The sequence below is a fragment of the Maniola jurtina genome, chromosome 2 (assembly GCF_905333055.1).
Source record: "Maniola jurtina chromosome 2, ilManJurt1.1, whole genome shotgun sequence".
Lineage (NCBI taxonomy): Eukaryota > Metazoa > Arthropoda > Insecta > Lepidoptera > Nymphalidae > Maniola > Maniola jurtina.
This window is the reverse complement of record NC_060030.1, coordinates 5,165,215-5,172,206: the sequence shown is the minus strand read 5'-3', so window position 1 is coordinate 5,172,206 and position 6,992 is coordinate 5,165,215. Positions and strand designations below refer to the sequence as shown.

Below are 6,992 nucleotides of genomic sequence, written 5' to 3'. Positions count from 1 at the left end.
TTATGGGAATTGTGGTGATCCCAATTAATTCCTGTAAATATAGGACTCAGTGCTTTGCCGAAGGCTCAATTGTTGAACAGACACGTATGCCAGAAGCACTTCGATAGACATCAGTTCGACAGTATGGGGTGGTATGGGAACCCGACGTACGCATGGTTATCTCTAGTTGTTTACTGAAAAGGAAAATACTTCACGGAATTCCTGAGCTCATTAGGTAAGTTGATTTCATGTTAAAGATGTACTAAGCACTAGGTATTCCCTAACATAGTTTTTACTTTGTGCTTTCATACCATATTTCATGTGAATAAATTGTGTAAAATTCTTTTTTCAGCTGAACATGATTTCAGTGATCACAATTTTATTATGCTTTACAACCAACTTCAGATCAACAGAATTCAACATTCAGAAGATTCAACAGTATCCACTCAAAGTACAATAATAATAATTAGTGGTGAGTTAGTACAAAATTATCTGTCCTGTGTCTAGTAACTATTTTATTTATTCTTTGCTAACATTGCCTTAATTATGGCTAAAGTCTTATATGCAATACAAATATTGATGTGATGGTCTCCACGGAACCACTACTTTAACACTGTACTGATGTCCATACAGTAGATTTTATCCATACTTCCATACTAATATTATAAATGCGAAAGTGTGTCTGTCTGTCTGTCTGCTACCTTTTCAGAGCCCAACAGTTTAACCTATATTGACGAAATTTGGTACAGAGTTAGCCTATATTCTGGGGATCAACATAGGCTACGTTTTATCCCAGAAAATCAAAGAGTTCCCACAGGATTCCATAAAACCCATCATCCTCTTAGCCGATTTGTATGAGATTTGGTACTGAGGTAGCTTGCATCTAGTAATTGACATAGGCAACTTTTTATCCCTAAAAATCAAACACTTCCCACTGGATCTTTAAAAATCCTCCTAGTCCTCTAGTTTTAGTTTAGTTTATAGCTGTATTTTTTAATCAATCGGTTATATTATTATTAGACCAATTTTAATATGTAGGTACCAACTATCAGTCGTCTCATTAAGAATCCATGTAGTTTTTCATACATAATTTCTTGTTTATATAATTTAATTTTTCATTAATAAAATAATATTATATCTTTACAGCCAATTTGACAACCAAGTGCAGGTATTTTATTAAAAGAATAAAAGAAATGTTTATCAAAGAAAACAAGAAGCAAAGGCTATTTTCAGAAGGATCCTCAAAGATGACTTTTGGTAAATATATAAAGTGTATAGATTAAGAAGCAAGAAATATAAAACTGAATTTGATAAGTTGTTTTATTTTACACCTAAATATATGCAAAAAAAAAAAAAATTATAAAGGTACCCCGTTTCAACGTTGTCATGGGACATCACTATGCTATCGATATCGACATCGACACAAGGTCGGATTGTGTCCCAACACTTTTTGCGACACTAGCGCTATGCGGCTACAACGGAACTAACCGTTAACTTTTGCACTGTCCTATTTGTCTTTAGACTGTATATAGTGATCTGTGGAAAAGAGGGATAAATGGATAAATTGCCGTGGTTTTTTAAACTTGAAGAGCAAAGAGTATAATCAGTAATCACCGACCAGAAACAACAGTATAATAAATAATAATATACACTTACCTTTTTTTTTTTTTTTTTTTTTCTCGTCTGGCTTTACATAGATTAGCCAATGTCAGGTTTGTAGTTATAATTACAAGTTAGGGAAACTATATATTATGTATAAAATAATGAAAAATCGGGATTTGGAATTGGAAAGGAAAAGGATGAGGTTTTTTTAAAATAATTACATAATATACATAGTTGTAAACATATACATAAATAATAATATAATATAAGTATACATAAACTATATCTTGATATCATTATGTTCTATGAACAAAGATAGAACTTTGTAAACATTAAAAGAATTTGTGTACAATAAACATAATATAGATGTAGGAAATGGAATGTGCAATGATTCGAGATGAACAAGAAAGGCAGTTCGATCATATAGAGTGCATGCAAAGAAAACATGGTTCAAGTCCCCATACTCCCCACAGGAACAGTGAGGATCGGGAACAATTTTCATCCTGTGTAAATGCGCCGGGGTACATACATGACCCAAGCGCATTCTACACAGAACAGATGTAACAGTTTTTGAGAAAACTAACTGGCTAAACCATGGTTTCCTCGGAATGGAAGTCTGAATTTTTCTATAATGTTTACCTACTGAACCATCGTTACTCCATACCCCATCCCACGCCTCATACAAATATACTTTGGATAAATTTATCAAATCAGAACAATAATTGGTGAATGGAACAGTATCTCCTACACGTATCGCCTCATTTGCCAATTGGTCAGCTCTTTCATTTCCGGGTATGCCCACATGGCTTGGAACCCAAGCCAACACAACATTACAATTTTTCTGTGAACACTTATATAAAAGATCTCTAATGCCAGAAACAATTGAAGACTGCTTATGGGATTTGAATGGAAATCTATTAATAGCTTCTAGAGCACTGCAGGAATCAGAAAATATGACTGTTTTTGGTATCTTTAAAATTAAAACATATTCTAAAGCTTTAAGTAAACCATAACATTCACCCGTGTAAACGGAAGCTTCAGGTGGAAGTTTAACTTGTTGTATACCTTTATATTGTGAATGATAGATCCCAATGCCAACGCAACTCTTATCCTCATGTTTAGAAGCATCCGTGAACACATAATGCCAGTCAGGCCATTTATCATTGAGTATATTTATAAATTCCTGTTTTGAGTTAGGGTTATTTTTTAATTTGGATCCTATGTCGAATTTAATTTCCGGAACAGTGATAAGACCCTTGTAGTTGTGTTGGTATAGAGGAAGAATAATACTTCGATGGGTGGGAGCTCCCAAACTTTCATATTTTCTAAGACTGTTTACAAGACATGGAGAATCCTTATTAGTCCAGTAGTTACTGGTATCAACCTGATAAGCAAGTTGACGTATTTTCAAAAATAAAGGATGAGAACTTAGCTGTAATGTACGGAAAAAGTATTTATCACAAAGGAACTGTCTCCTTAGATATAAGGGCGGATCACAACATTCTACCTGAAGACAATTTGTTGGAGTTGATTTCATCGCACCCGTAACTAACCTCAAAGCCTTTGCCTGGATTATATCCAGCTTTTTAACTGCAGTTTTATTACCAGGATGTAATAAGAATGTTCCATAGTCTAAAACACTTCTTATTAAAGCATTGTATAGCAGTCTCATTGTAAAAGGATGAGCACCCCACCATACTCCTGTAAGACACCTTAAAATATTCAAATTTTTCTCGCATCTTAATAAAACATATTCCCAATGTGGAATTCCAGTAAGTTTAGAATCTAATATTACACCTAAAAATTTCGCTTGATCTTTAACTGCTAGCGGAATTCCATTGTAATTAATATGAGGAGATGGTAGATTTCGCTTCCGAGAAAATACTACAACAGAGCTTTTAGATGGTGACAAATCTAGACCATTATTATGTAACCAACATTTTAAGGCATTTAACGCTAAGTTTAACAACTCACTAACATTATCTAAGGATGGCCCAGCAACATACAAAAGCAAATCATCTGCATATTGAAGCACATTTGCATATCTGTTTACGGAAATGTCCAAATCGTAAGTATAAATGTTATATAAAATAGGGCTCAAAACAGAACCTTGTGGCAAACCCTTCCACACAGTTCTATAAATAAATGCATCTTCGGTCGAATCTAGCGAATACTTTATATATCTTTCGTACAACATATTTACAATAAAATTAATTAATAAGTTAGGAATATTTAGGGCAAGCAATTTATGTTTTAGAATTGAAATATTTACATTATCGTAGGCGGCTTTTATGTCCAGGAAGGCAGCAACCAATGACTCATTTTTAGAGAAGCTTAGTCTTATGTCTGTGGTAAAAATGCTTAAGCTGTCAATAGTACATTTACCTTTCCTAAAACCAAATTGGTTTTTCGATAATAATGTATTATGTTCTAAAAACCATTCCAGCCTGATTTTAATAAGGTGTTCAGCAGTTTTAGCTAATACTGACGATAATGCTATTGGTCTATACGATGTTGGATCTGAACTTGGTTTATTCGGCTTCCGTAATAAGATCAAAGTTTGGGACCGCCAGGATTCGGGGACGATACCCGCCATCATAACGTTATTGATCAAAGAGAGGTAGTACCTGAGACTATTGTCGTCAAGATTCGATAAGAAGGAATAAGGAATTCCGTCTTCACCTGGTGCAGAATCTTTAGTCGTTGAAAGTACGCCTTTCAATTCGTTAAGTGTAAATGGCGAATTTAAATGTACATTACAATTAATAGACAATATGGGCGTTAAAGCCATGGGACATTCAGGTACATAAGGAGGACCCAAACGATCCATGACTTGCTCTGCTAGAACTGGAGGTATTTTATTCTGTTGTGAATCTTTAAATGCAGATCTAAACCTTCTTATATTTTGCCAAACAATTGATGGTGAAACATTAGGACTTAAAGATTTACAAAACCTGTGCCACCCTTCATATTTTTTTACCCGAAGTAGCTCCTTAGTAGTATTAGCAATTTGTGAATAACGCTCAAAATTGTCATCATTCATGTTTTGGCAAAATTGCTTCTCTGCTTCTTTTCTTTGTTTAACTGCATTAGTGCATTCTACATCCCACCATGGTGGTGATGGAATAAATTCCATACCACATCTTTTTACAGGAAAAGTTTCATTTGCAGCTTCAATTAATACTGTAGATAATGCTTGTGAGCATTCTAATATGTTAGAGTTACTAATTTCTGGTAAATTATTGATTATCTTTTCTACAGTTACACTATACAGACTCCACTTATCGTCTGTCAGTTTATGTTTTATACGTGGCTGTCTTACATGTTTTGGAGGTTTTTCAAAAGGGAAAGTAATGATTAGAGGGTAGTGATCACTACCACCAGTAGATTCAGCGGTAGACCAGATGAGAGATGAAGCAAGATCAGGAGTGCAAATGGACAAATCCGGAGCACTAGGTGTCCGTGCCAACCGAGTGGGAGACCCAGTATTCAGAATGCACAGATTATGGGAGCTTATTAAATCTAACAACTTTTCTCCATAGAAGGTTGATGTGGCACAACCCCATAATTCGTGATGAGAGTTAAAATCCCCTAAACATAAAAATGGTTTCGGTAAAAAATTAAAAATTTCACTAATTTCATTAAAAATATCATTATTAGGACGAGAGAAATATACAGATACATAACATATACTATTTACAATTACTGCAATAACAGATAAGTTATCGCTATGTACAGGAAGAGTGATAGGTGTGAATGTCAGAGTATTTTTGATGAGTATAGCCACTCCACCATACCCATCAGGTCTGTCTTCCCTGAGACAAACATACCCCGGCATTTTGAATAAAAATTCCTTTCTCAACCATGTCTCCTGGAGACAGATGAGAAAAGGATCATGTTTATTTATGAGATGTATTAAATCTTGTTTTCTACTGTTGAGACTCAAGCAATTCCACTGAATCACTCTGGCTCTGTGATCCATTATTATTAGATATTTGATATAAGGCTTCAATTACTGTGGCAACGTGGGACGGTGTAACTATATTCGATTGTGATAATAATTGAATCAATATTTTAATAATATCTGCCATTTTCATGTTATTTTCAGTACTATTGTTATTAAAATTAAACTTCTGTTTAGGTAAAACAGGATCTCTTATTATTTCTGAGTGGGCAAAGTGGTCATAGCCTTTGCTAAGCTTTGAGGGTAATCTTGGCTTTGCGAAGACTGTTTTTTTATATGAATGAGGCACTGAGTTTGAAGTGGATGGAATGTTGGATTTTTGAGGACCATGTATATCCTGTGGTGGAGAGGATGATACAGGTGTTGAAAACAAAGCTTCAGCATATGACATGTTTGAAACTGGTGGATGCATTTTAATTGCTTCCATATAAGAAATACAACTTTTGCTCATGGTTTCTTTAATTGCTCTTTGTCTGTTATGTTCTAAACATTTTTTATTTATAGCTTGATGCGCTCCCTTGCATAAGCAACACCGGTAATCCTCCTCTTCCACCTGACAAGTATCACCAGAGTGCCCTTGGGTACATTTATAACACTTTGGCACTGACCTGCACTGATTTTTCACGTGGCCAAAACGGCAGCATCGGTAGCACTGCACAGTCGGATAGATATACAATTCAACAGGTAAAGCCGTGTAACACATGTATACCCGGGTAGGTAGAATTTGGCCATCAAAGGTTATTATTACTGTCCCAGTACTAATGAATTGGTTTGTATCATTTACAACGATTTTTCTTTTGATCCGCCTTATTTTAATGATTGGACCACAACCAAGTGGAACACTCATGTTAAGTAATACCTCTTCTTCGGACCAATCATTAGGTACACCTTTTACAACACCCATGCGTGTGACATTAAAAGTAGGTATAAATGCCCTATATTTTGCGGATTCAAGAATTTTGTTTGTCAAGAAATTATTGGCATCCAAGTAGGAAGAAAAGGCCATACTAATGCGATTCCTTCCTACCCGTTTCAAGCTTCCGTTCACAACACCATTGAATTTATTATGTTTTAAAAAGCGACCAAAAGTTATAGGATGCAGAGTTGTTGAGCTATCACTATTTTCGCATTCTTTTTGTATATGCACTACATATGGGGCACTGTCGGATTGTTGGTAATAAGTACGGCCAATTGGCACTCGAGTTGGTAGTGACGATGTTCCATTATTATCGGTGGGATTAGTGGATTCAGTAGGGTATGTGGGATTTGTGGATTCAGTAGGGTATGTCGGATTTGGGTTAGCCTTGTTATTATTACTATTACTATTACTTTCAAACTTGCAGTCGCAACTGTACCTTTCTTTTATATCACTAGTTTGTTTTTCCTTTTTCTTTTATTACATGTTAAACAAATGCGTGAGAATATTTTCCTTTTAAGGGTTTTGTCG

At 35.0% G+C, this 6,992-nt stretch overlaps 1 long non-coding RNA gene across 1 annotated transcript; it reads left to right on the top strand.

The window, feature by feature from the left end:
- The first annotated feature begins 158 nt into the window (after positions 1–158).
- LOC123876894 lies at positions 159–1,291 on the top strand. Its single transcript, XR_006798453.1, has 3 exons — positions 159–214; positions 332–451; positions 1,126–1,291. It is a non-coding gene; the product is annotated as an uncharacterized LOC123876894 (long non-coding RNA).
- The last annotated feature ends 5,701 nt before the right edge of the window (positions 1,292–6,992 follow it).